This window comes from Myotis daubentonii, chromosome 15, assembly GCF_963259705.1.
Source record: "Myotis daubentonii chromosome 15, mMyoDau2.1, whole genome shotgun sequence".
NCBI classification, from domain to species: Eukaryota; Metazoa; Chordata; class Mammalia; order Chiroptera; family Vespertilionidae; genus Myotis; species Myotis daubentonii.
This window is the reverse complement of record NC_081854.1, coordinates 41,661,930-41,689,601: the sequence shown is the minus strand read 5'-3', so window position 1 is coordinate 41,689,601 and position 27,672 is coordinate 41,661,930. Positions and strand designations below refer to the sequence as shown.

Here is a 27,672-nt window from a genome sequence, read left to right as displayed (position 1 = left end):
TCACACATCAGAATGGAAAAAAATATTTAAAAAACAACTGTTGTAAGAATAGGGAATAGCTGAAATTCTCAGACACTACCGGAAGGAGGGCAAATTGTTTACACATCACTACTGAAAACAGTTTGGCAATATTTTCTGAAGGTGAACACATGCCCCTCCCATGGCCCAGAAATTCCTCTCATCAGTAAATATCCAACAGAAATGTGTATCTGTGAGCACCAGAAGCCATGAATGGTGCCCAAAACCAGAACAACTTAAGTGTCCATCAGCAAAAGAATGAATTTAAAAAAAACTCATATATATATAATGTTGAGCCAAAGAAGAACTGTGCATATATACAATGAAATATGACTCAGCCATAAAAAGAATGAAACCTTGCATCTGCAACAACATAGATGAATCTAGAGGGTACTGTGCTGAGTGAAATAAGTCAGACAGAGAAAGACAAATGCCATATGATTCCACTTATGTGTGGAACCTAAAAAAAAACAAAAAACAGACTCACAGATACAGAGAACATTTTGACGGTTGCCAGATGGAAGTGGGGTCGGGAGGACTGGGTGCCAAAGGTGAAGGGATTAGAAAGTACAACTTGGCAGTTCCAGAACAGTCACAGGGTGGAAAGTAAGCTTCGGGAATATGGTCAGTCATGCTGGATGGGCACTAGATCTATTAGAGATGATAACTTTGTGCGTTATATAAATGTCTAATCACTGGATGGTACACCTAAAACTAATATGATATTGTATGTCAACTGTAATTAAAAAATACAAAAACAATTTAAAAACATATATACTTACTGTTGAGCCAAAGAAGGCAGATGCAAAAGCATCTGTGTATATAAAGTTAAAAAGCAAAAACAGCAAAACCCAATCCAGGACATAATAAAAAGGGTGGTGATTACCCCTCAGAAGACACTGTGGGGGGGGGGGTACCTGGGGGCCCGGCACGCTAGTGACCCTCCAGTTCCAGCTCTGGGCAGTGACTCGCGTTCCTCTGCGTCCACTTTGCAATCACTCACCAAGCTGTATACAGTTTATTCACTTTTCTGGGAGTGTGTTACACTTCAGTTTTTATTAAAGCAATTTCAATAAAAACACCAACACGAGTGTGCGTAGACATTAGATTTTAAAGTTCAAAGAGAAAAACAAGTCAACAACAATAGCCTGAAAAGGGTCTAACAATAAGAAAACAGCGCTTTCATATGTTAAAAACTATTTTTAAATATCGTAAAACTTAGCAAGCAAAACAGTGGGGACATGAATGAACATGAGCAGGCAAGGGAGCCAGTGGAAAAAGAGGAATTAGGTTCAGAAATAGACCCACCTACGGAGGGGACGAGCTGCGGTCCTCGCTCCCCCCCCCCCCCCAGAGCAGCTTCAGGAGGAAAGGTAACCATAAGAGAAGGGCGGTGGGGGGGATGGGGGGGGCGGAACTGCATCTATACCTCACAGCATTAGGATGAATTTCAAATGGATCAACATTTGAATGTAAAATAACAGAAGAAAAAAGGACGCGTCCTATTATCTTGAAGTGGGGATGACCTTTGTACCTGTGATTCAACGTTCAAAAGCCATAAAAGAGATGACTGATTATTTGACCGCATAAAAATAAACACTTGGGCATACAAAATAAACAAGCCATCAACCAAATAAGAGATAAACACTAAACTGGATGCAACTTGTATCAAAGGCAAAAGGCTGATCTCCCTAATAGATAAACAGCCTCCAGAAATAAAAAGGGAAAAGACAACAATTCCATTTTGAAAATAAGCAGAGAATATGAGTGAGGAAGGGGGAGAGGGAGGGAGGGGGGGGAGAGAGAGAGAGAGAGAGAGAGAGAGAGAGAGAGAGAGAGAGAGAGAAATGGTCCTTTTAAAGATAAGTTTTAAACTTTTCATAACAAGTTTAAATTAAGACTCAGCTGAGTCACTGTTTTTCACCTATCAGATTGGGGGAAAGCCAGTAATGAGACTAAATTATGCATTGGCAAAGATGTCGGAAAACAGTAACTTCTCATCCAAAACAGAGGTGCACACTGATACTAATCTTAGGAAAGGCAAATTGGCAATATCTCTCAAAATTACACATGCAGATACCTAGCAACCCCATTTCTGGGAATTTATCCTACATATATCACATGAGCCTGCAAAATGCCACAGGTGCAAACAGTAGCAGATTGGAAACAACCTGAGTGTTCGCCACACAATAAAACAGCATGATATAGTCAGCGAAACGAGCCAGGCAGGGAACAGGGTGTACTCGATTTTGTAAAATGTGTTCAGCCGAAAAGCCAAAGCATTTTACTAGTATACACATATATTTGTATTTGCTTATATATGCATAAAGAGACCCTGTATTAGAATAATTCACACTCAAGTGTGAACGACTGGCAGCTTAGAACCCCCCAGAGATGGTGCACCCTTAAAAAAAACAAATGCTGGTGCCCTAACCGGTTTGGCTCAGTGGATAAGCATCAGACTGCGGACTGAAGGGTCCCAGGTTCGATTCCGGCCAAGAGCATGTACCTTGGTTGCAGGCACATCCCCAATAGGGGGTTTGCAGGAGGCAGCTGATCCATGTTTCTCACCAATGTTTCTAACTCTCTATCCCTCTCCCTTCCTCTCTGTAAAAAATCAATAAAAATATTTTTTAAAAAAAAATGCTGGTTAACCCAAATAAACCTGTCATGTGATGGAGTTTCTACTGGGGTGATAAAATGAGTTGGAAAAAATGCACATACTGCAAGTCCAGAGCCTTGGGAGGTCATGAGGGCAGCCACACATCCGAGATTCACAGCTTTTCCAGGATCAGCTCTGATTGGATTAGGACCAGTAAACTCAAAACAGCTGCCTGGGGCTGGAGGGTAAACTAGGAGCGAGAAAGAAAAACTTTCCCTCTGGTCCTTTTCTACAGGCTGTTTAAACCATATGCACGTTTTATCTAAGGCAAACGTTAAACAGGGCATGAGAAGAGCTGGAGTTCACGAGCTGGAAGCCTTGATGGTGACGCAACCAGATCCTCCCTCGCCTCCACCCCCCTGCTCTTGGCTCTTGTTCTGAGAGCCCGTCCTGTGCACACAGGTAACATTCAGTACTTACAAGGCGGTTTATTACCCTCTAAACAGCTCATCGGCTTTGCCAAAAACATCTTGGGTTGATAGCGCTACGCCAGACAGAGTGAGATGTGCCTCACTATCTGGGGCAACTCACCTCATCTCCCTTACACATCAGCTCTCTCTTTGGCGGAGCAAAGGTGAAGACCTCACAGAGTTGCCGCCAAGTGCCGGCCTCTGAGCGTTTCGGAAGCCGAGAAGCAGCACAAAACAAGCTCTTCACACGACAGCGACAGCGGTTCCAGAGCCGCTTCAGGGCTCCTCGAAGGTCAGCGCTGCCCAACACGCACCCGGGCAGGCGGCTCCAGGCCCCGCCCTGCGCGCGTCCCGTGGGTGGGGGGCCCATGAGCCTGGGTTTCTAAGGCGCTTCTTCCCCCAGGTGATGCTGATCCGCGGGTTTGAGGACCACGTTTGAGTAGCCTGGTCCCGAGCAGGGTTCCTCACACCGTGATGTGCAAACCAACGGCCTGGGCCCGGCAACCAACCAATGTGTCTCTCTCACATCCATGTTTTTCTCGCTGTTTCTCCCCCTCCCTTCCACTCTCTCTAAAAAATAAAAAAAAAAAAATGAAAAGAAAAAGAAAATCAAAGAAAAATATCCTCGGGTGAGGACTAATAATAATAATAAATACATAAATGTTACAAATGGCCTGGGAATCCAGTTAAAATACAGATTCTGACCCAGTGAGTCTGCGTGGGAGGGACCTGGGAGACTCCATTTTTAACAAACTTCCAGGTGTTGCAGATGCTACTGGTCTGCAGACCACACCTGGAGTAACAAGGTTCTGGAATGTTCCATTCATTTTACAGATGAGGAAACTGCCTGGGGAAAAAGAAATGATCTGCCTAAGGTCACTCAGGAGGTCAGGGCACAGATCGGACGGGGCCTCCAGTGGCTGCCACTCCTCAGAGGTGCCTCCGGCACTGTCCCCCGGCCAATACCACAGACCTTCCCCACCCCCGCTCCCCGAGCCAATACGTGAGCGCAGGAAAGACAGAGAGACACATCCATGTGAGAGAAACACATGGATTGGTTGCCTCCTGCAAGAGCCTTTGGCAAATGGTGTGGACATTTACTAAATCATTCACAATTCCCCACTCTTCTGAGAAATACGCCACTTGTTAGGGAGTTTAACTCAAACCACCAGTCTGTTCTTTATTTTTTTTTTTTTTTAAAAAAAAGCATTTTGGCAAAAGTATTTCTTTAGCTGAGTCAGCTTCCCCTCCAGTGACTCACCTGTGACAGGTCCTGCTGTGGGAACCCTGGGAGACACCGGGGCATTTCTCTCTACACATGTGGTCTGGTTATGGGTGGGGAGGGTGAGGAGAGGCAGGAAAGGAGATGGGGAGGCTGATCCTTGGGAAAGCGGAGGAATCTGCTGATTGGGGCTCCTTCATGACCTCAAAAACGGAATTGCACTGCCTGCGTTTTGCCAGCTCACTTTATCATCCTGACAGCAAGTCCAGCGAATTAAAAAATGTATTTGGCCCTGGCCAGTTTGGCTCAGTGGATAGAGCGTCGGCCTGCAGACCCAAGGGTCCCGGGTTCGATTCCGGCCAAAGGGCACATACCTCAGTTGCAGGATCCTCCCCGGTCCAGGGCCTGGCCAAGGCTCTTGCAGGAGGCAACCAATCCATGTGTTTCTCTCACATGGGTGTTTCTCTGTCTTTCCCGCTCTCCCTAAAAATCAATGGGAAAATATCCTCGGGTGAGGATTAACCAAAAAAATAAAAAAATGTATTTGGATCAACCAGATGCATTTGGATCTTTTCAAGATGCATTGTCTCTGAGCTGCCAATCTTTCACACGTTAGTGTGAATTATTCCAAGACAGAGGGAAGGGGGTGGAGTTCCAGACACAGGTCTCTGGAATAATTAAGGCGGGAGAGGGGGCTTACCTGAGAGGAAGCCTGCTCTGGGAGCACAGCGAGACATTCACCAGCAGGCCCACCCTCATCCCTGGTCTTCAGGCTGAGCGGCTTGTGGGCCTGGCCCTGCCACTATTTACTGTGTGACTCAGTGAATCACTCAGTTGGAGAGCGTTCAGAGCCAGAAGGAACAACTCTCCCATCCCAGAACCCCAATTTCTAAACCACAGAGCACATGGCCTGCCTGGGAGTGGCTTCCCCAGAAGCAGCGCCCGGGAGGGGGGTGACTGAGTTATGGAGGAGGTGCTCTCAGGAGGAAGCTGTGAGGGAGCCGGAGGAGGAGGTGGGAAGGGCAGCCTGGGAGGCTCAGAGCATTTTCCAATGAGGCCAGGAGGTGGTTCCCTGACTCACTCAATGGCCCCCTGGGTGGGGGTGGAGTGGTGTAACCTCTCAACTATCTCTGGCAAGGTGGCTTGGAGAAGGACACAGGGTGGCTCAGTGGATAGAGCGTCAGCCTGAGGACTGAAGGGTCCCGGGTTCGATTCCAGTCAAGGGCACATGCCTGGGTTTCGGGCTCAATCCCCAGTGTGGGGCATGCAGGAGGCAGCCAGTCAATGACTCTCTCTCATCATTGATGTTTCTCTCTCTCTCTCCCTCTCCCTCTCTGAAACCAATAAAAATATATATTTTTTAAAAAGACACAGGGTTAGTTGTTTGTGGCAGCCCCGGTTAACCCACAGCAGCTGGGAAACGGGTACAAAAGTGGGGAAGAGGGACCTGGTAGACACCACCCTTCCTCTAGTTCTGAGAGCCCCCCCAAGTGTGTTTCTAAACAAGAGGCTCCCCAAATGACAAAAGACAGACGGTGAGGGAATGCAAGTCCATTCTTCGCTTCCAGAGGACTCTTGGAATCTGCGCTTGGACTAAATCCCACCTGCTCCCCCCCCCCATTCTCCCCCACGCCCAACCACACCACACACACACACACCCGCTGGACATTTGGGCAGGATGCTTAGGTGCCAACAGAGAAGGAGAAATAGGTCCGCTGAGCGCTCCCAGGCCGGGAGGCTGGAGGAAAACTGAGCACAGGCCAGGACGGGGAAGGAGAGAAGCCAGGAGCGTTTCCTCGGCTCTGTGAGCCTTTCCTCCTCTCCCAGCTCCTACACGCCCCGTGGAGCCGCAGGTGGCATCCATCCTGGGGAGATGGCCACCTTCTGGCAAAGTGCGACCTGTCCACGTGACCAGAGGCATCCGGGCGCCAGTTCTAGCGCTGGCTCTTCCCTTCCCCACTTGCTCGCTTATCATTGACACCAACTTATGCTCCCCTCGCCTCTCGCGTCTCTTTATCTCTGCTTTGCAAGAGAGATGGAGCTGAGAGACTGCGCAATGGGCAGGAGGTCAAACGGCTAATGAGGGGTCACCAAGGTCCAAACGGGCCATTGGACGCGTTCACCTCATCTCTGTAAGTGCCTTGTCACCACGGGCTCGCTGAATACAGGAGTCCCGAGAGCAAGGCTTATGACCTTCGTTTCTCAGAAGGGGACTCCTGGGGGCACCCACACAGGCTGCAGCGGGGCCACCGCCAGCTCCCTTTACTTGATGCGGAGACTGAGGCTCCAGGAAGCAGCACGCCCTTCCCCAGTTACCTACCCACCTAATGCTCCCTCTCTGTACCTCCCCTTCCCCCATATCCCCTGCCCTACACCCCCCAGACTCTCCCAAGCTGCCCCAGGCCCCCAGGGCAATGCGCCCGAGAAGAGGCCCGGCCTCCAGCCAGAGGAGGCGCACCTGGGGCTACAGGTACAGGAGGTTTTGTCCCTTTTGATAACCTTCAGCATCCACTCCTGAGAGAAACCTTCAGCACATTATGAGTAGAAGGGCATTTCCTCCGCCTAGGAAAGGGCATCTATGGGAAACTCACAGCTAAACGGTAAACGACTGGATGCTTCCCCCCGACACTGGGAACAAGATGAGCTCACAGACGAGACCAGCAATGTTTCAGGGCACAAGACCAAAGTATAAAACCCGCCGTATTTCTACTTACTAGCACCAAAGGCTGGAAACAGCGTAAGTGCCCATCGCGGGTAGTGGATAAAAAAAAAAAAAATCATGGTAGATCCATACAATGGAATACCTCGAGATGGAAAGAATGGACATGGAGACAGGCCACCGGCAGCATGAATAAAGCTCAAAATAATTATGTGGAATGAAAAAAGCCAGACCTCCCAGAAGAAAGGGTACATACTGTAATTTCATTTATAAAAAAAAAAACTCTAGAAAACCCTAACTAAGCTGTGGGAAGAGAAAGCAGGCCAGTGATTGTGTGGGGAGGAAGGAGAAAGAGGGCGGATCTCAAAAGCCACGAGGGAAGTGTTGGCAGTGATGGCCCTGGTCGGCTTGGCTCAGTGGATAGAGTGTCGGCCTGGGGACTGCAGGGTTGTGGTTCAATTCTGGTCTAGGGCAAGTTCCTGGGTTGCAGGTTCAATTCCCGGGCCCACCCCCATCAGGGTCCATGCAATCAATTGATGTTTCTCTCTCCCCTTCGCCCCTTCCACTCTCTCTAAAAATCAATGGAAAAATTATCCTCAGGTGGGATTTTTTTTTTAATTGCATATGTATCGAGGTACCTAGAACAGGCAAATCCTAGAGACAGGGAGTAGAATAGAGGTTGCCAGGGCTGGGGAGAGGGATGAAAGGGGTGTTGTTTAATGGGGACAGAGTTCCTGTTTGCGATAAAGAAAAAAGTTCTGGAAAAGTGATGATGGTCACACAACATTATGAATGTGCTTAATGTCACTGAATTGTACACTTTAAATGGTTAAAAATGGTCATTTTTATGCTATGTACATTTTACCACAATAAAGTAAAAAGGACTCAAAAATATTGCCTATAAGTGAACATTTGCATTTGAGGGGGAAGAGGAAGGGTTTCTGCTTTTCTCAGCCTCCTAAGGGATGTGGATCCTCAGGGGTTAGAACCGGACACACAGCCTCCCACCAGAACACAGCCTCCCCTCTCCCAGGGCCAGGCCCTCCCCATCTGTGTCCAGGGATCACCAGAGGGTCAGGCCCCGCCCCCACAGCCCACACCCCACGGTGGCTGACCAGTCTCAATCCCTTTGCACCTGAAGTTTCTGAGCAGCGTGCCCTTCCCCATTTACCTACGCACCTGATCTCCCTCTCCGTACCTCCCCTTCCCCCATATCCCCTGCCCTACACCCCCCAGACTCTCCCAAGCTGCCCCAGGCCCCCAGAAGGCTGCCAGCCCCATTTGCTCCAGCTGCCCCTCTCCAAGGGGGCTGTCCCTCTGTGCCCCTCCCCCCCGAGTCCCTGGTACCCTCTTCCTTTGACTTGACTGCAGTGTCCCGAGCATCTATTCCGGCTGGGAGCTCCCTAAAGTCTCGGACTTCCCCTGACTGCCTCTGTCTCTGGATTTTCACAGCTGATCAGCTGCCAGGCCTTGGTCTGGCCCAGTCCCTTTCTTACCAATTCAGGAATGTCCCTGGTGGAAAACATGGGGACATGGAATTCTCGGGAACAGAGCGCGTTGTGTCTAATGCTTTGGCTCACAGAGGCGGGACTGCCCACGCAGGCTGCCGGGAAACCGGGCCGTGGCTTCTCCTTACTCACTCGGGGCCTAGAGAGCCAGTCACTGCCTTTCTTTCCCTAAGCCTCACTTCACCCACCTGAGAAATGGGGCTTGAGAAACTTCCTCCAGCTGGGTGCTGGGCGGTGGGGTGGGGAGCGGTGGAGGGGAAGTGGGGGTGTCTGCAGAGGTCCCCACGCTGGGAAGCGTCTTGGTCACACAAAGCCTGTCTTCCTGGGAAGGTCTGGCCTCGCACTTGTTGACTTTGGGTTCCAGCCCTGCTCTTCCCAGGGCCCTGGCGCTCGGCTGTGGCTCTGGTTTTGTCTGTTACCTTCCAAGAGCCACGGGGCCTGTGCTCCTCGCTGTCATGAAACAATCATTCACCAGGAGGCTCGCATTTCTCTCCCTGCTGGACCGCCAGCCCCACTGAATTCCTAGCTCAGTGCCCAGCATGAGGAGAATGCTAAGGCTGTGTTAGCTGATTAATGCAGGGAGGCGGGTGGGGGCTGGGGTGAATGTTCTCTCAGGCATCAGCATCGCAGCGGAGGAGGAGTGAGACGCAGCCCCAGGCCCTGAGCCACTTGGGAAGGGAAAGGCTGGAGTCAGGGCAAGGTGCCTGGCCTCCTCGCCAGGCCACACTCACCCCTCCGGCCCAGGCCCACCCCATGCCACCTGTACAAGAGCACCACCATCTCACACAGGGCTGGAGCCGCCACCTCAGAGTTCAATGCTCTTCAACGTGCATTTGTGACAAAGATGGAAAGCGGGGAGCCCCGCCTAAGCAGCTGATGGGGGGCGGGGGCGGGGGACGGGAGGGGCCTGCACCGCCTCCTAACGAATGCGGAGAAACAGCTCAATGTCCTTCGTGAGGGGAGCCGAGCTGGCCAAGGAGATTTCAGAATCTCCAGAAATATGTTACCAGAGTTTGTGGCCACAGGCTGGCAGCCCGGCCCATTTCTCCTCAATGAGGGGTGGGCAACCTCAGGTCCCACCAGCCCAGCCTCCCTCCTCCTCACCCCGCCCCCAGCTGTCCCACAGCAGAGCCTTAAGCCCAAAGGCCTGAGGAGGGCACTCCAGCCGGAATCCTCCTCCCCCTTCCCGCTGGGATCCCACTCCTGGCCGCTCAGCTTTCCTCCACCTCACAGCTGCACATCCCGCCTCCTCCTACCACTTCCCAGTGCCCGGCATGGACGAGCATCTCTTGCTCTATCTTTCTTTTCTTTTTTTAATCCTCAGCAGGGGATATGTTTCTCACTGATTTTTAGAGAGAGAGGGAGAGAAGCATCAATGTGTTGCTCCCCTTATATGCCCCGAGCCATTGGGATCAAACCCGCCACCTTTTGGTGGACGACGCTCCAGCCAAGTGAGCCACCCAGCCAAGGGCTCTTGCTCTACCTGATATTTTTCAAGCCCATGGTAGTTCGCCACTGATAGTGGGTTGAAGAGTGCCCCCGCCCCCCATTCCTGTCCACCTGGAACCTCAGTAACCCTTTGGAAAAAGGGTCCTTCCGGATGTAATGAAGAAGGTGAGGTCGTGCTGGGCTGGCACGGGCCCTAAATCCAACAACTGCTGAGACACACACAGAGGAAGAGCCGGCGGCGACAGGGACAGAATGGAGACGGCGACAAGCCAAGGAGGTTCAGGGGGCGCCCGAATCTAGGAAGCAGCCAGGAAGGATCCTCACCTGGAGCCTTCACAGCAGAGGGAGCCCTTGATTTCAGACCTCCAGTCTCCCAAATGGGGGGGGGGGGGGTCTTGTTGTTGTTAGTTTTTGTTTTCTATTTTAGACTTTCATTTTGGAGGTTGAATATTGTCTAGCCTCCATTTTGCCCACGTAATTGTAGGGTGTAATTTAACATTATATTTTAGGACGTTAATTAAAACCTCCAATTTAGGGCAAGATAAAATGCTGAGAAGCATAAAGCATAGTGGGCATCCTACCTCATATCAGCCTCAGGTGTACAACACAGTGACACAATTCCTATATACCTGGTACCTTATGACGCCCAGTAACCACAAGTCTAGTGACCATCTGTCGCATGCAAAGTTATTACGACATTACTGACTATATTCCCTGTGCTGTGCATTACATCCCGTGATTTATTTAGTTTATAACTATAAGTTTGTACCTCTCCATCCCCTTTACCTTTTTTGCTCTTCCCCCTGCCACCCTCCGCTCTGGCAACCATCAGCTTGTTCTCTGTGTTGGTTTGTTATTGTTTTTAATCCCACATATAAGTGAAATCATACATTCTCTGTCTGATTAATTTCACTTAGCATAATACCCTCCAGGTCCATCCATGTTGTCACAAATGGCAAGATTTCATTCTCTTTTAGGGCTCAAATTCTTCTCCACTTGTCTATCCGTGAAAACCTAGGTTGCTACCATATCTTGGCTATTGTAAATAATGCTACAACCAACATAGGCTTTCAAATGACTATTTTTGTTTTCTTCAGATTAAAGCCCAGAAAGGGGAATTGCTGGGTCAAATGGTAGTTCTGTGTTTAATTTCTTGAACATGGTGTTTTCCCTAGTGGCTGCACCAATGAACACACCCCCAACCAGGCAGGAGGGCTCCCCTTTCTCCACATCCTCACCAACGCTTGACAATAACCACTCTGACAGGTGTGAGGTGGTATCTCATTGTAATTTTGAGTTGCCTTTCCCTTATGATTAGTGACATTCAGTGTCTTTTCATGTCTATTGGCCAGTTGTAGGTCCTCTTTGGAGAAATGTCGATGCAGGTCCTCTGACCATTTTTTTAAAAAAAATATGTGTTTTTATTGATTTTAGAAAGAGAGGAAGGGAGAGGGATACAGAGAAACACCGATGAGAGAGAAACATCCATCTATCGGCTGCCTCCTGCATGGCCCCTACTGGGGATTGAGCTCGCAACCCCGGCATGTGCCCTAACTTGGAATCAAATTAGTGACCTCTTGGCTCATAGGTCGATGCTCAACCACTGAGCCACACTGGCCGGCCTCTGATCATTTTAATCGGATTGTTTTTTGTTTGTTTTGTTTGTTTGTTAATCCTCACCTGAGGATACTTTTGCATTGATTTTTGGAGAGGGAGGGAGAGGGAGAGACAGGAAGAGAGAGACACATGGATTGGTTGCCTCCTATACGCACCCCAACCAGGGCCAGGGTGGAGACTGCAACAAGGTACGTGCCCTAGACCAGAATCTAACCTTCAGTCCATAGGCCGACGCTCTATCCACTGAGCCAAATTGGCTAGAGTCAGATTATTTCTTTGATATTGAGTTGCATGAGCTCGTTATATGTTGTGGCTACTAATCCCCTAATGGATATGTTATTTGCTTATGCCTTCTCCCATTCAGTTGGTTGCTTTTTGTTTTGTTGATCATTTTCTTCTCTGTGAAATGTCTGCTGTTTTAAGTCCCCCACGGCCGTCCTAGGAAACTAACAGACGCTGTTCTGCATTTTGCTCTTCTCAATCTATCTGGAAGACTCTGACTCAGTCTCTTTTTTTTCTTTTCTTTTTTCAGCAGCTGCTAAGAATTCCACTGTGTATGGGCCATAATTAATTTAATCTGTCTACCACTGATAAACATTTATGTTTCCAATCTTTAACTTCTACAAACAATGTTGCAATGACTACCTTTGTACAGACAGCTTCATGCCCCGGGGAAGTTCATATGGAAAAGCGGAATTACTGGGGGGAGAAATGAGTACATTTATATGTTTGAAAGCTATTGCAAAAGGGCCTTGCAGGGCACTCAGACACTTTACATCCTCAGAAGCAGTGCCCGAGAGGTTTTCACCGGGTCACTCGTCTCTGCCTTTATTCGTTATGTTCCGTCCTCTACATCAATGCGGGTTTGTTGTCCTGAGTGAAAGAGTCTAACACCAAGATATCTGCCTCTGTGCCTCTCCTCTTATAAAGACCCCAGAGGCTGATGTCCCCTCTCCACCTCCTTCCCCTCCACCCTCTCCTTTAGGATGCCCACACCTGTCCCTCCACACCTGTCTCCTTGCCCACACTAGCGTGTGAGGGCATATGCGCATGGAGCTGACGTTTGCTTGTTTGTCTGAATAAAACCGAATCACCAGATCCGATGACTTGCTTCCCCTGCCCCTGTCCCCATCACAGTGACCATAACTGTGGGTCAGTATTTTAATTTTTTATACTGTACACACACACACACACACACACACACACACACACACACACCCCGCCTCCCCATAAAGGCATCATGGAAGGCATGCGGAGGCAGACAGTTTCAGTGCAATCCTGTTGCTCTGAAATCTCTAGTTATTTCGCTTCTCCTCTTCCTTCTCCCTTCTCCCTCCCCTCGCCTGCAGCCCTATACAAAACCCCCATGCGCAGCCCTCGCTGCCTTTTTCAAACTCGTACACTGACATAGAATGCATGTATGCAAGTGTGGGGCTCGGGGTCAAGTTCTGCTCTTTGGGGTTGCTTTGCAAAAACGGGGCTCTTATTGGCACCCATGTCCATTCTTTTTCTCACTCAAAACTAAAAGCCCCCAGGGAAACCCTTCCCAGTCTTTTACTGGCTGCATAATGTGTCCTGGCTGCGGGATTTTACTGTTTCCAGGCATGGTGGTGGTGGTGGTGGTTTTTTATTTGTTTTTGTTTTGTGTGACATTATGAATAATCTACAGTAAACATCCGGGGACATCTCTCCTCTTGTTTCTCTTTTTGTCCTTACTGCTGACTCCCTCACAGTGGCTGGTTTCCTGGTGCATTCTTGTGGGTTTTTTATTTGTTCGTTTATTGATATAGGAAGGCAGAGAGAGAGAGAGAGAGAGAGAGAGAGAGAGAGAGAGAGAGAGACGTTTGTTGTTCCACTTATGTATGCATTCATTGGGTGACTCTTGTATGTGCCCTGGCTAAAGGTCGAACCTGCAGCCTTGGTGTGTGGGGGTGACGCTCTAGCCAGCTGAGCTGCGCGGCCGGGGCTCCTGTGCGTCCTGTGACTCGGGCTGCTCAAGTCGGACAGGCCTCCTGGGCGCGTGACCAGGCTGGACTGAAGGTGTGTCCCTCCAAAGAGGGGTTACTTGTGCTTCTACCGGGTGTCCCAAGGAGTTACTAGTCCGCAGTAGCATTTTTTAAAAATTGTGGTAAAATATACATAACATTTCCATCTTAACCATTTTTTTTTTTTTTTTTTTTACTATTTTTAATCCTCACCCCAGGATATGTTTTTATGGACTTTAGAGAGGGAGGAAGGGCGAGGGAGAGAGACATCGAACCCACAATCTGGGTATGTGCCCTGACCGGGAATCAAGCCTTCAACCTTTCAGGATGACTTTCCAACCGGCCGAGCCCGCGGGCCAGGCCTGGAGCAGCTTTTACGTTCATCTCCTGGCCTGGAGACTCTAGGGTCACATGAGCCGTGTCAATTTGATCCCAAATCCAAAAGAAGGCAGGTGTGTGGTTACGAATTCCCCCAAAGAGGCCTTCCTTTTCCCCAGCCAGACCCAGGCCAGCGCAGACAAGCTTTCCCCTCTGCCTTTGCTGGGGGGCGAATCTTTTCCCAGCCTCACTTTCACTGGCGGGTTAAACCCTCCAGGGTCCCAAGTGTATGTGGGGGGTCTCAGTGCTCCCTCTCTGCCTCAAGGGGGCTCAAAACTTTGTCCCTTATCCCCGCGGCTATTCAAACCCATGCCCCTGGGTTATCCAGACCAGGGAAGAGCCCTCGAGGCCGGCCAAGCAGCCTGGCTCCCTCCCCAGGCAGGCTTCCTTTACATCTCCTGCCCAGGGGCTGTCCTTATTTCCATGCAGCTCAGCTCTGCAGAAAAAGTGCACTGATGCCCTGGCCAGTGTGCTCAGTGGTTAGAGCATCAGCCCATGCGCCGAATGGTCACGGGTTCGATTCCCAGTCAAGGGCACATACCTGGGTTTTAGGTTGGCTCCCCGCCCCCTGGTTGCGGTGCATGAGGGAGGCAACCAGCCGATGTGTCTCTCTCACATCAATGTTTCTCTCTCTCTCTCTCTCCCTCTCCCTACCTCCCTCCCTCCCCCTCCCATTCTCTCTGAAAAGCAATGGGGAAAAGATCCTCTGGTGAGGATTAATAATAATAAAAAAAAGTGTGCTGATGGTTTTGTACCCTAAGTTTCTACATGTTTTATAGAGTTTTCCCTCGAAACTATCAAATCTTCTATCTTGCTAAAAAGAAATACCCCTTACATTTCCTTTTCCTTGTATTGGTTTTTAGCTGTAACTTTCCATGGGCTCCTGCCTAATCTGGGCCAATGGAACTAGCACTCGGTGTTCACCGGCCACAGCCCCAGTGGACATACAGGAGCTGCTCAGTGGAAACTCGTAGAACGAGGGGGGACAGCCGGAGCGCCCAGCGTGGCGGGGCATGGCCACGGAGAGGGCGCTGCCTCTGCTTCAGGGACGTTTGGGCTCATAAAACCCGGGTTGATGACCTCGGCAGTGGCCCAGAGGCAGCTGGGACTTCTCAGGTGGGCTAAACGGACTAGGGGACGATGAGGAGGAGAGTAATAATAACAGCTAGTGTTAGTTCCTCTGTATCATTTTTAAAAAATATATATTTTATTGATTTTTTACAGAGAGGAAGGGAGAGGGATAGAGAGTTAGAAACATCGATGAGAGAGAAACATCAATCAGCTGCCTCCTACACACTCCCCACTGGGGATGTTCCCGCAACCAAGGTACATGCCCTTGACCAGAATCGAACCTGGGACCCTTCAATCCTCAGTCCAACGCTCTAGCCACTGAGCCAAACCAGTTAGGGCTCCTCTGTATCATTTAATCCCTGCACCCCGCACACAAACACCAGCAGCCGTGAGGCATCCTCGCCCTTGTTTTAAAGATGAGGAAACCGAAACTCAGAAAGCTCAGCGACTTGCCCAAGGCACACAGCTGGCCAGTGGGAGGGCAAGTGTTGCATCTTAGTATGTCTGACCCAAAGCCCTTGCTGATAGCCTTGGCTAGAGGACGGCCTGAAGGCAAAAGGAAAAGAGCACATTCCCAGACCCAGCAGCCTGGGCGGCTGGCAGAGCCTGACTATAAGGCCAGGGAGGCCTGCCCAGGGCAGGGAGCCCACAAGAATGTGGAGCAGGAGGGGGTGACCTGAGCACCCAGCAACTTCAGGGTCAGAACCCAGAGGCTGCCCGCTCGGCCCCGGGCCCGAGCCAGCCAGGGCAGGCCATTCTGGCTGCAGCTCAGGGCCGCTGGGCATAGGAAGGAGCCACTTCTCTTCACCGCATCTGGGTTTGCCTCTTCCTGGGTGCTGGGGCCCTGCAGAGGAATAAAATGCTATGGCTTCAGAGCCCCAGTTTTCTCATCTGTAAAGTGGGAGTGAATCTCACAGTTATGGGCCCTGGGCCTGGTCAGTGGTATCATACCACATGCATGATACACGCAGACAGTAACAGCTCCGCCCGCATTGCAACTGGACACACGCATGGCTGGGGATGGATGGAGGGCAGCACACATGTGGCTGCAGGGCATCCACTGGCTCAGTGTCTGACACAAAGGTGTAAATGCAGTGCCAGAGCCCTAGCCGGTTTGGCTCAGTGGATAGAGTTTCGGCCTGCAGACCAAAGGGTCCCAGGTTCGATTACAGTCAAGGGCATGTACCTTGGTTGCAGGCTCCTCCCCGGCCTGTGCCCTGGTCAGGGCCCATGCAGGAGGCAACCACGATGTGTTTGTCTCACGTCAATGTTTCTCTCTGTCTTTCCCTCTCTCTCTCACTCTCCCTAAAATCAATGGGTGAGGATTAAAAAATATCCTTGGGTGAGGAAGGAAGGAAGGAAGGAAGGAAGGAAGGAAGGAAGGAAGGAAGGAAGGAAGGAAGGAAGGAAGGAAGGAAGGAAATGGGTGCCAGAGAGCCCAGTGCCACATCTAGGAGAGCCACCTCCAACCTTGGGAGGGAAACCCAGGCAAGAAGCCGACTTGGCACAGGTCTGCCACTCGGACACCTGGTCCCCAGCAGCTCACTGCCTTCCCCTGGCTGCTCATCACAGCCTGTCCCCACCATGGCCCTTCTGTGCCTCTGGGGCGCCCTGGCCACTCTCCTGACAGTGCTGGTCTCTGTAAGGACAGATCCCTTTTCTCCTGAGGTCAGCCGAACAAGGTTAGACTTGTCCCCAGAAGAATGAGTCTAAGAAACTAGAGAGGAAACAAAACCAAGAAATTAAAATGCAGCCACCTGCAAACAAGAGAACTTCCAAGTCCTTATTCTGATAAGAATCTGGCCCCAGACTGGCCTGGCAGCCTCCTCACCTCCTCCTCCTCTCCGCCCTTCCAGAACCTGCTTCCTCTGGCCTTGGGCGGCATCAGCCCTTCCCCTGGCCCTCGCCGGGACCAGCTTGAGCTCCTGGAAAACTCAACTGGCTGCAGAGAGTCCTCCTTGGGCCCCCACTCTCCCATAAGGAGAATACCTCCGGGCAGCGTTTCCGAAACGTCTGAGGATGTAGCCGGTGATGGCAACTGCAGCGAATGGGAGCTCCATGACAGCAAGACTCCCTTTTGTGTCCTGCCCCCTCTTCTGTGCCTGGCCCATGGCAAATGCTCATGATGTTTGTTGGATGAATGTAACTATGAATATGGGCTTGGGTGTGTACATATCATCTCTAGAAGGACCCATAAGAGCCCAGTATCAGTGATGGTGTTCGGTTAGATGAAAATAGAGGCCTAAGGAAGGAGATACGGAGAGGAAGCTACTCTTTACAGTAAAACAATCTGTATTTCTTGATGTTTATTTTTTTCACTGTGCATATATAATAACTATTTGAAATTAAAAACATAAACCATTTACATTAGCACACAAAAATGAAATGCTTTGGTATACATCTAGCAAAATATGTAGAAGAGCTCCATAAGAAAAACGATAAAACTCTGATGAAAGAAATCAAGGAATGTAGGAGGCAGTCAGAGCAGGAATGACGGGCCAGGTGCAGAGGGTCCCCAGCGGGAGAGTCCTGGGTGCGTAGCAATGTGCAAAACTACTCCCGTAAGGCAGGACCACATCTAGGCCTCAGCTGTGCTTCAGCTCCAGGCTCAGAAAAGCAGCAAAACCAGGTGGAATAATGCCATGGCCGACATCAGGACCAGCTGCAATGACTAATAACCCCCTTCCCTGGTACTGAGCAATCGGTGGGGACCACCACGCTGAGCCACACACCAGCCCTGAGCGACACACGGGAAAGATGATGAATATTCTATTGAGGTCCTCCCCTGACACCTCAGATACAAGCCCGAGGGATGGAGGACCTGGTATGGCTCTCACTGTAGCACGCCCACACCTTTCCCACCCCTTCCTCCAGGAGCATTTTCCTGGACTCTCTCTTTCCCCCAAGCTCCACGGGCCCCTCTTTTGCCTCTGTCACGTGTTTCCTGAGCCAATTTCTTTTTTTTTTCTTTTCTTTTTAAATAGATTTTTTAATTGCTGATTGTATTACAGATATCTCTCGAGCCCACTTCTTCTACGGCTCACTTCTTCTACCTCTGTGACTTTCTAAACTTTCTCTTTTAGTATGAATCTTGACTCTGAATTTTTTCTTAGCCATAACTCAAGTACCGAGATTGCTGAACCCAGATCCCTTCTGACTCCATCGGTCTAACACCTGGTGCCGTTTTTCTGCTGCTAGGTGGAGAAGTAAGTAGTCCATGTTCATGGATAGGAAGACTCAATATTATTTAGATGTTTGCCCTCCTCAGCTTGAGCTATAGATTCAATGCCATCTCAATCAGAATCCCAGAAAGCTATTTTATAAGTATCTACAAACTGGTTCTAAAGTTTATATGGAAAGGCCTAAAATAGCCAACACAATTCTGAAGAAAAATAAAGTAAGAGGACTAACACTACCTGACTTCAAGATTTCCTATAAACCTACAGGAATCAAGACAGAATAGTATTGGCAAATGGTGCTGGAACAAAGTGGACACTGACATGCAAAAAAAGAAAAAAGAGCCCTGCTGCTGTGGCTAATTAGAGTGTCAGCCAGCGCACAGAAAGGTCATGGGTTCAATTTCCGGTCAAGAGCCCGTGTCTGGGTTGCATCCCTGGCCCTAGTCAGGGTGCGTGTAGAAGGCAACCAATCGATGTGCCTCTCTCACATCTCTCTCTCTCTCCCTCCCACCCCCCACCTCCTTTCCAGCCTCTCTTAAAATCAATGGGGGGAAATATCCTCAACTGAGGATTAACAACAACAACAAAAAAGGAATCTGGACACATATCTTTTACAATAATTAATTCAAAATGGATCTTAGACATAAACATCAAATGCAAATAATAAAATTTTAGAATATAACATAGGAGTAAGTTTAGGTGGCCTTGGGTTTGATGATGCGTCTTTAGATACAACAAAAGCACAGTCCATTAAAAAAAAAAGAACACTGGTAAACCTTATTAAAATTCAAAACTCTGCTCTGCAAAAGACAGCTAAGAAAATGAAGAGAAAATATTTACAAAAGATGTATCTGATAAAGAACTTGGATCTAAAATATATTTTTTAAAACTCTCCAAACTCAGCAATAAGGAAACAAACAACCCAATTAAAAAATGAGCAAGATATCTGAACAGACATCTTGCCAAAAAGATAAGTGAATGACAAATAAGCACATGAAAAGAGGCTCCACATCTTATTCATTAAGGAATTGCACAGTAAAACAACAATGTGCACTACACACCTATTACTGTTTTGGGTAAAATCCAAAAGAACTGCCCTGACTGGTTTGGCTCAGCGGATAGAGCATCGGCCTGCGGACTGAAGGGTCCCGGGTTTGATTCCGATCAAGGGCATGTACCTTGGTTGCAGGCACATCCCCAGTAGGGGGTGTGCAGGAGGCAGCTGATCGATGCTTCTCTCTCATCGATGTTTCTAACTCTATATCCCTCTCCCTTCCTTTCTGTAAAAAATCAATAAAATATATTTTTTTAAAAAATCCAAAAGAACTGACATCACTAAATACTAATAAGATTGCAGAATCCCACTGATTTGCTTGTGGGAATGCACAATAATACAATCTCTGGGAGATAGTTTGGCAGGTTCTTACAAGCTCAACATAGTATTACCATACAATCCCAATTGATATTTACCCAACTGAGTAAATATAAACATGCACACATATCTCTAGAGCAGCTTCATTCATAATCACCCAAGACCGCAAGCAACCAAGACACCTCTCAACAAGTGAATGGATTGAAAAACTATAGTACATCCATATAACGAGACCTTATTCAGCACTTAAAAAGAAATGTGCTATCAAGCCACGAAAAGACCTGAATGAACCATAAATGCGTGTTCTAAGCGAGAGAAACCAACCTGGAAAGGCTCTGTACTGCATGCTTCCAACTAGATGGCATTTTAGAAAAGGCGAAGCTGCACAGACGGCATCGAGAGCAGTGGTTGCCAGGGGCTGGGGGAAGGGAGGGTGGAGAAGTGGTGCACGGATGGGGCAGTCACTCTCTGCTGTACAACTGTAATGGCGGAGACCACAGTAGTCACACTGTCGTATGTCAGTCAAAACCCCCAGGATGTACAACACCAAGGCTCCATCCTAACCTAAACTATGAATTTTAGTTAATAGTGTATTAATATCAATTCACCAACTGTTGTAACACACTAATAATACATGCAAATAACAGGAGAGCCCGGCCGGTGTGGCTCCGTGGTTGAGTGTCGACCCATGCACCAAGAGGTCCCTGGTCATGGCACATGCTTCCCGGTCAGGGCACATGCCTGGGTTTCGGGCTCGATCCCTGGTAGGGGTGTGTAGGAGGCAGCCGATTGATGATTCTCTCTCATCGTTGATGTTTATCTCTCTCTCCCCCTCTCCCTTCCTCTCTCTGAAATCAATAAAAACATTAAAATGTTTATAACAAGGGATACTGTGCATCCACAGTGGGGTGGCTACATGGAACTCTCCATACTTTCTCCTCAAATTTTCCGCAAATCTAAATTGTCCTTTTAAAACAATCCGTTAATTTTTTTTTTTTTAAAGAAAGCTTACAAGGTATAAAATAAAAGGGATTCAGCCAATGTCATGGGCTTTGCAGACAGACAGCCTAGGAGGTCGGTCCCAAGTCCTGAGCCAGCCTCAGCTTCCTCCTGTGGGTTGTTCCAGAGCTCTGTCACTGCAGCATGACAGTCAAAACTCATGTTGCTGACATGACTTCTGCAGACAGGGAGAGCCGGGCCTTCTGGCTGGGAGGTGAACCGGGCAGGCAGCACCAGGAGGCACCTTCTGCAGAGACGACACCCAAAGGTTTCCCAGCCGCAGGAAGACACTGGAAAGCACCTGGCCCCAGCCAGCCTCTGCCGGGCCAGCTGCTCTGCCAGCGTATGTGCACGGAGCTTCCTGGGTCTGGGACAGCCCCTCCAAGGGGGCAAGCAAGACGACTGACTATGTAGTCTGTGACTCAGTGCAGAGTGAGGAGCCACCACCCTGCCCTGGTAGGACCCTTCCACTGCGGCAGCCCGGGGAACCCCTAATCACCTTCATTCATAAAAATAGCACGACCACACCAACTTCCGGGGTGGCAGTGAGGGTACCAGGCAGCAGTGGGAGAGAAAGCGGAAATGTAGGCTATTCCACCAAACAGTGAGTGGCAGCAACATTACTGCTATCAGAACAGCAACACAGAGCCTCAAGGGCAGCAGCAGGGAGAAGGAACTATCCAGGCCTCTGAATACATAACCTCCTGAGCCTCAAGCCTCAGTCCCCTCCTCTGCAGTATGGGAGTAACACAGTCCTTCACCTCCTGGGCTCTGTATGAACTCGGGGAGATGGTACCTGCCGGGGCTGAGCACCTGCCTGGCACAGACGGGTGCCTTCCTAAGGTGTGAATGCCATCCCACTAACTGTGTCATCCTGGGCAAATCGCTGTCCCTGCCAGGGCTTCCTCTGTGATCCTGCTCAGATCCGAGGCCACAGGAGGCCGCCGTGTTGCCACCATTAAGGAGAGTGTTGATTGCCTTTCGAGCGCTTGACGATGGACTTGGACAAAGTGAATCGCGTGGCCGAGGTGTTGACACCCAGGGGGCTGGGTTGGAAAAAACACCGTTACAAAAAAGGCAAAACAACTCAACAGCCTTGGGGAAGAGGTTGAGCGCAGGAAGAGGGCGGCTAGAGAGGGTCCCATTTAACGAAAAGACCTGGAGGGTGTTGAATGACAGGGAGCCTGGCTCCCAATCATACCCAGTGTTTTCTTCACAATTATCCTTGAACCCTGGAGACCCCAGCAGTCAGGGCTCGGCTCACAGAGGTGCCAGCCAGAAAGAGGCGGCAGTGCTGACTCCCCGTCAGGGGAGGGGGTCACAGCTCTATTGGTACCTGTGAGGGTGTTAGAGGTTGGCCGGGGGCAGGATGGCGGGGAGTGACCAGCGTGGGGAGGCAGATTGTGGAGATTTCCACCCTGCCTAGAAGGCTGGAGCCAAATGGTCTGGGTGCAAATCCCAGCTCGACCACCTACTAGCCTTGGGCAGGTGACTTAACCCCCGGGCATGGGTTCCCAGCTGTAAAATGGGGATGAGAGGAGCAACCGCCAAACAGGGTTGTGATGAGGACTGGAGACCAAACCTGTTTAGCAGGTAGCACAGTGCCTGCCAGGAGGAAAAGGCACATCTGTTATCACTGTCACTCAGGGCAGGGCCGGCAGCAAGCCTTCCCACCTACCTACCCCCTCGCTCTGATGTGGGTCCCGCCGTTACACAGGCCTGTGCCATATAACTTTGCCTGGACTGGATCGGAGAGGTGCAGAGTCTAGGAGACCCTCTGGCTCCAACCTCTCACGCCGGAGTCTCTCCGCAGCTTGCCCCGCCTCTCCTTGCATGCCTCCACTAACAGGGAGCTCATCACCCCCATGAGGCAGCTGGCTCCACATTCAAGCAGCTCTGATCACAAGTTCTCTAGGCAGAGCCAAAATCTCCTCCCTGCAAACTGCCCCTTCCTGGAAGTGACTTTTCTGCCAGGGACTTTCCAATGTCTGGAATCCACCCATCCCACAAACGCCAGGAACCCTTGAGGAGGGCTCCAGGACGGCTCCCCGGAATCCCACCCTGAGCATCTCATGCAGAAAAGCACAACTGCCCCCCTCTCCGCGCCCCCCCCCCAGGGACACACACACCCTCCACATCCCGGGTGGATGAGGCCGAAAGTCTTGCACTAATAATGTGTCATTCGACCCTCACAACACCCCTGTGAGGCATGTACCATTTCTTTGCCCAATTTTTTATAATTGTGGTGAAATACACATAATATAAAATCTTAACCATTTCTAAGTATGCAGTGAATTGTTGTGCAACCATCACCAACATCCATCTCCAGAACTCTTCATTTTGCAAAACTGAAACTCTAAACCGATTAGTAATGATTCCCCCATTCCTCCCCACCCACCTCGCTCCCTGGAAACCTCCATTCTACTTTCAGTTTCTATAAATATAACAACTCTAGGTATCTTATGTAAGTGGAATCACACAGAGCCCTGGCTGGGTAGCTCAGTTAGTTAGAGCGTCTCCCGATAACACCAAGGTTTCAGGTTCGATCTCTGGTCAGAGAACATATAAGAAGCAACCAATGAATGCATAAGTATGTGGAACAAGTTGATGTTTCTCTCTCTCTCTCCCTTTCCCCCACCCCCCTCTAAAAATCAATCCATTTTTAAAAAGTGGAATCATATTTGTCTTCCTGTGTCTGGCTTATTGCACTCAGCATAATGCCCTCCAGGTTCATCGGTGTATTTTTTAAGGCTGAATAATATTCCATCGCATGCATTCACCACATTCTGTTTCTCCATCCATCTGCCAATGGAGTGTGAGTCGCTCCTACCTTTAGGCTATTGCAAATAATGCTGCGGCTAACATCCAGTTCTATGGGGTACATACTCTGAAGTGGAATTGCTAACTCATACGGTAGTTTTACTGTTTAATTTTTTCAGAACAGCCGACCTGTTTTCTACAGTGTCTGCACCACAGCGCAATCCCGCCGACCACGCATGAGGCCCCGATTTCTCCGCACCTGTTTGTTTGGCGTTTGTCTTCCTACCGTAGCCGTCTTCCCGAGGGTGAGGCTATACGGGGAGCGCCTCCTTTTACCCGACCTCACGGGGGGGGGGGGGGGGGGAAGTGGGACGGGGGCCTGGGGCGGCCCAAGGCTGTGACTGGCCCACGGTCGCTCGGGCAGCAGGTGGGAGCCTGTGCGAGCGTGGCCGGGGCTGTCTGCAGCCGACCCTGCTCTCACCAGCCCCTCCCCGCACATCCCTGCTGTCCCGCTGGGCAGGGACCCACCTGGCGCCGCCACCTCCTCTGAGCTCCCGCGGGGGGAGGCGGGGACCCCAGGGGGACCCCTCCCCTGCCCGGGGAGCAAGAAGAACCCCAGCCCCTGGACCTCTGGGACCCGGGCACCCTGAGACGACGGTTTCGGCAAAGGCCTTACCCTGCGGCCGGCAGAGCTGTGGGCCGGAGCCTCCGCGGGCTGCGCCTCCCGCTCGGGCAGCCAGGCTGGAGCGGGGAGCGGGGAGCGGGGTCCGGGACGCGGGAGTGGGACGCGGGCTCGCTCCACAGCCGCCAGCGGGGCCGGCGGCGCCTGGGTGATCGCGGAGAACAGGGACCGCGGGGGCGGGGGCGGGAGCGGGGCCAGGGGCCGCGGGGGCGGCGCGCACTTTCTCGAATCCGGTGGGGCCGGGCCGGGCGCCGGGAGCGCCGGCCGCGCGGTGGGGCCGGGAAGGGCCAGGCCCCGCACGCACGCGAAGTGACCCATCAAGGAGCCGCGGACGCAGAGCCCGGGCGGCCCCCTCCTGCCGGGCAAGCTAAGTCTCCCTGAGCCTCAGTTTCTTCGTCTGTAAAGTGGGGAGACCGAGTCAAACCTTGCAGGGAGCTGTGGACATTAACTGTGAGCCTGGCACAGAGTGAGAGTGGCCGCCACTGCCTCCTCCCACTCCCAGGCGTGTCCTCCACCTGCCACACCTGCCCCACACCTGCCCCTCACCTGCCCCGCAGGGCTCTGCCCCTCACCGCTGGAGGGCTGGCAGAGCCTTGAGACCAAGGGTCCAGCCTCCTGGTGACTCCAGGGAGTACACGGTTGAATGTATTCGTTCTTAGAACAACAAATAAACGCAGTAACCATAATTCCTTCAGGTCAACAAAACCATGGTCACAGATGCTTGCCCTGTGTTATGTATGACCTGGTAGCACCCTGAGCTCCATTGGTAGGGACAGCCTGAATCATGCCCTACCACACAATGGGCTAGCAGTGGCCGCTACACAGGATGGAGACCTACATTTGATGGCATTTCCACGTCATGCATTGGAGTGGGGGTACAAACCCGGTTATAGTAAGGTCATGTATAGATGATCTGATAGGACACAGAGGTGTGTGAGTGTGTGTGTGTGTGTGTGTGTGTGTGTGTGTGTGTGTGTGTGTGTGTGCAGGCCCTCATTCCTCCAAGTATGGTTTCCTGGTCAGTAGCAGTAGTAGCACCTAATATTTAACAAAATCTCCAGGCGATTCCTGTGCAGGTTACTCAGGAGTGTGACATTGGACTTGGCAATGATTTCTTAGAACTGACACCAAGAGCGCAGGCAACAAAAGCAAAAATAGACAAATGGAACTACGTCAAAATGTAAAACTTCTGTGCATCAACAGTGAAAAGGCAACCTATGGAATAGAAGAGAGTATATGAAAATATGGTAAGTTCTAGAGGCCTGAAGTAATTTATATCTAGACTATATAAAGAAATCCTACAACTCAACAATAAAAAACCAAATAACCTGACTAAAATATGAGCAAAGGACTTCAATAGACATTTCTCCAGTGGTGACAAACAAATGGCCAAAAGATATATGAAGAAGATGCCTAACATCACTAATCATCAGAGAAATGCAAATCAAAATGACAAGGAGATGTCACTTCACATCCATTAAGATGGCCACAATCAAAAACAGAAAATAGCAAGTGTTGGCAAAGATGTGGAGAAATTAGAGCCCTTGTAAATTGTTGGTAGGATTGTAAAATGTTGCAACTACTATGAAAAACAGTATGGAGACTCCTTAAGAAGCTTAAAACAGAATTCCCATATGACCCATCAATGCCATTTCTGGGTATACCAATCAATGCCACCCCCAATTGAAAGCATGGTCATTTTTTAAATCCTCACTCGAGGATATTTTCCCATTGATTTTTAGAAAGAGTGGAAGAGAGAGAAAGACAGAGAGAAACATCGATGTGAGAGAAACACATCAATTAGTTGCCTCCTGCACGAGCCCCGACCAGGGCCTGGGCTGGAGAGGAGCCTGCAACCGAGATACATGCCCTTGACTGGAATCGAACCCAAGACCCTTTGGTCTGGAGGCCAACGCTCTATCCACTGAGCCAAACCGGCTATGGTGAAAGCATGGTCTTGAAGAGATATTTGAACATCATGTTCATAGCAGCATTATTTACAATAGCTAAAACATGGAAACAACCCAAGAGCCCATCAGCTGGTAAGTAGACTAACAAGATGTGGTGTGTATACACAATGAAATACAGGGGTGGGCAAAAGTAGGTTTACAGTGGTTCGTATGAAAAAGTATGTAATACAAGAATAAACTCCGTGTTTCATGTATTCACAACTGTAAGCCTGCTTTTGCCCACACCTGTATTATTTAGCCTTAAAAAGGAATAAAATTTTACAACATGGATAAATTTTGAGGACCTTATGCTAAATGAACAAGCCAGACACAAGAAGACAAATGCTATATGATTCCATTTGTTTGAGATACCTGAGTAGTCAAATTCATAGACACATATAGTGGGATGGTGGTTGCCAGTAGGTAGGAGGGGTAGAAAGTGGGGGGGTCATTGTCCAGTGGGGACAGAGTTTCAGTTTTGCAAGATGAAAAAGTTCTGGAGATCTGTGTCATAGCAATGTAAATGTGCTTAATATCTATGATTATGGGAGATTTTTAAAAAATGCTCACGGAGAGAACTTAATGATCTGAGAAAGTAGAAAGACAAGGAAGCCGGGAAGTCCTGGCTCTTGGGAAAGAGGGAAGGAAAGGTGTGGTTCCAGGGAAGGAGGACTGAGGTGATGTGCAGGTGATACAGGCAGAGTGGGGGCTGGGACCTGGTGGGAGAATCTGGGCCAGGATGTGAACGTCCTCCTGCTATGACAGCAGCGGGCCCCCAGAAAGCTTTGGAGCAGGGTCCGGCCCTTCCCGAGAGCTGCCAAGCAAAACCAAGGTCTCTTTGTCTTTCAAACTCATCACCTTGACTGCAACCTTGCTAACTGCAGACCCACCCATCCCCACTTACCTACCTCCCGATCCCCTGCGATGGGGAGGCAGCCCTGGCTGGGTATTGAGCCCTTCCTGGCTGGGATGTACAGACAGGCCTCTCCAGTGGGCCTGGAGAGCTCAGGAGGTAGGTTCCCAGGCTGACGGTAGCCCTGCTCCCAGGGGACACCACTCCCCAAGTATGGGACATGGCCCTCGTGCACTCAGGATGACTGGAGCCCAGAAACCCCCTGGGGTTGTCACAGGCCTGCAGGCCACGGTTCTCAGAACTCCATGGAGTCTCTTGAGGTCAAAGGGCCAGACTGTCTATTTCAGAAATGACTCTTCCTTCCAAGGCTGCGTCACGGATGGCCACCGTCACTGGAGAAATGTCTATTGCAGTGATGGCAAACCTTTTGAGCTCGGCCTGTCAGCATTTTGAAAAACCCTAACTTAACGGCACCTAACCCTGGTGCCGTGTCACATATAGAAATTTTTTGATATTTGCAACCGTAGTAAAACAAAGACTTATATTTTTGATATTTATTTTATATATTTAAATGCCATTTAACAAAGAAAAAATCAACCAAATAAATGAGTTCGCCTGCCACCTCTGACACGCGTGTCATAGGTTCGCCATCACTGGTCTATTGCCTGGGCGGGTGGAGGGGTGGGGAGTGGAGGGGTGCCACAGCCTCCAGAAACATTTGGACGCCCAGGAGAGAGCTGTAAGAAGCCTAACTGCCCTGAACCCTCACCTGAGGGAGGAGGCCCACCTACTCTGGTGGTGGAGTTGCTGGGACTAGAACCACAGAACCCCAGGCCCCAACTCCCAGGCCTGGCTCCCTCACCAAGCCTCTCCTGAGAATCCTACTTTCTGCATTTATT

At 50.1% G+C, this 27,672-nt stretch overlaps 1 protein-coding gene across 1 annotated transcript in view; it reads right to left on the bottom strand.

The window, feature by feature from the left end:
* The window catches only part of IL34 (interleukin 34), a 56,591-nt gene extending 32,467 nt beyond the window's left edge, over window positions 1–24,124 (bottom strand). The window contains exon 1 of the mRNA XM_059667501.1: window positions 23,966–24,124. The gene's annotated coding sequence lies outside the window, so the exon portion shown is untranslated. The remainder of the gene's footprint in view (window positions 1–23,965) is intronic.
* Window positions 24,125–27,672: the final 3,548 nt, after the last annotated feature.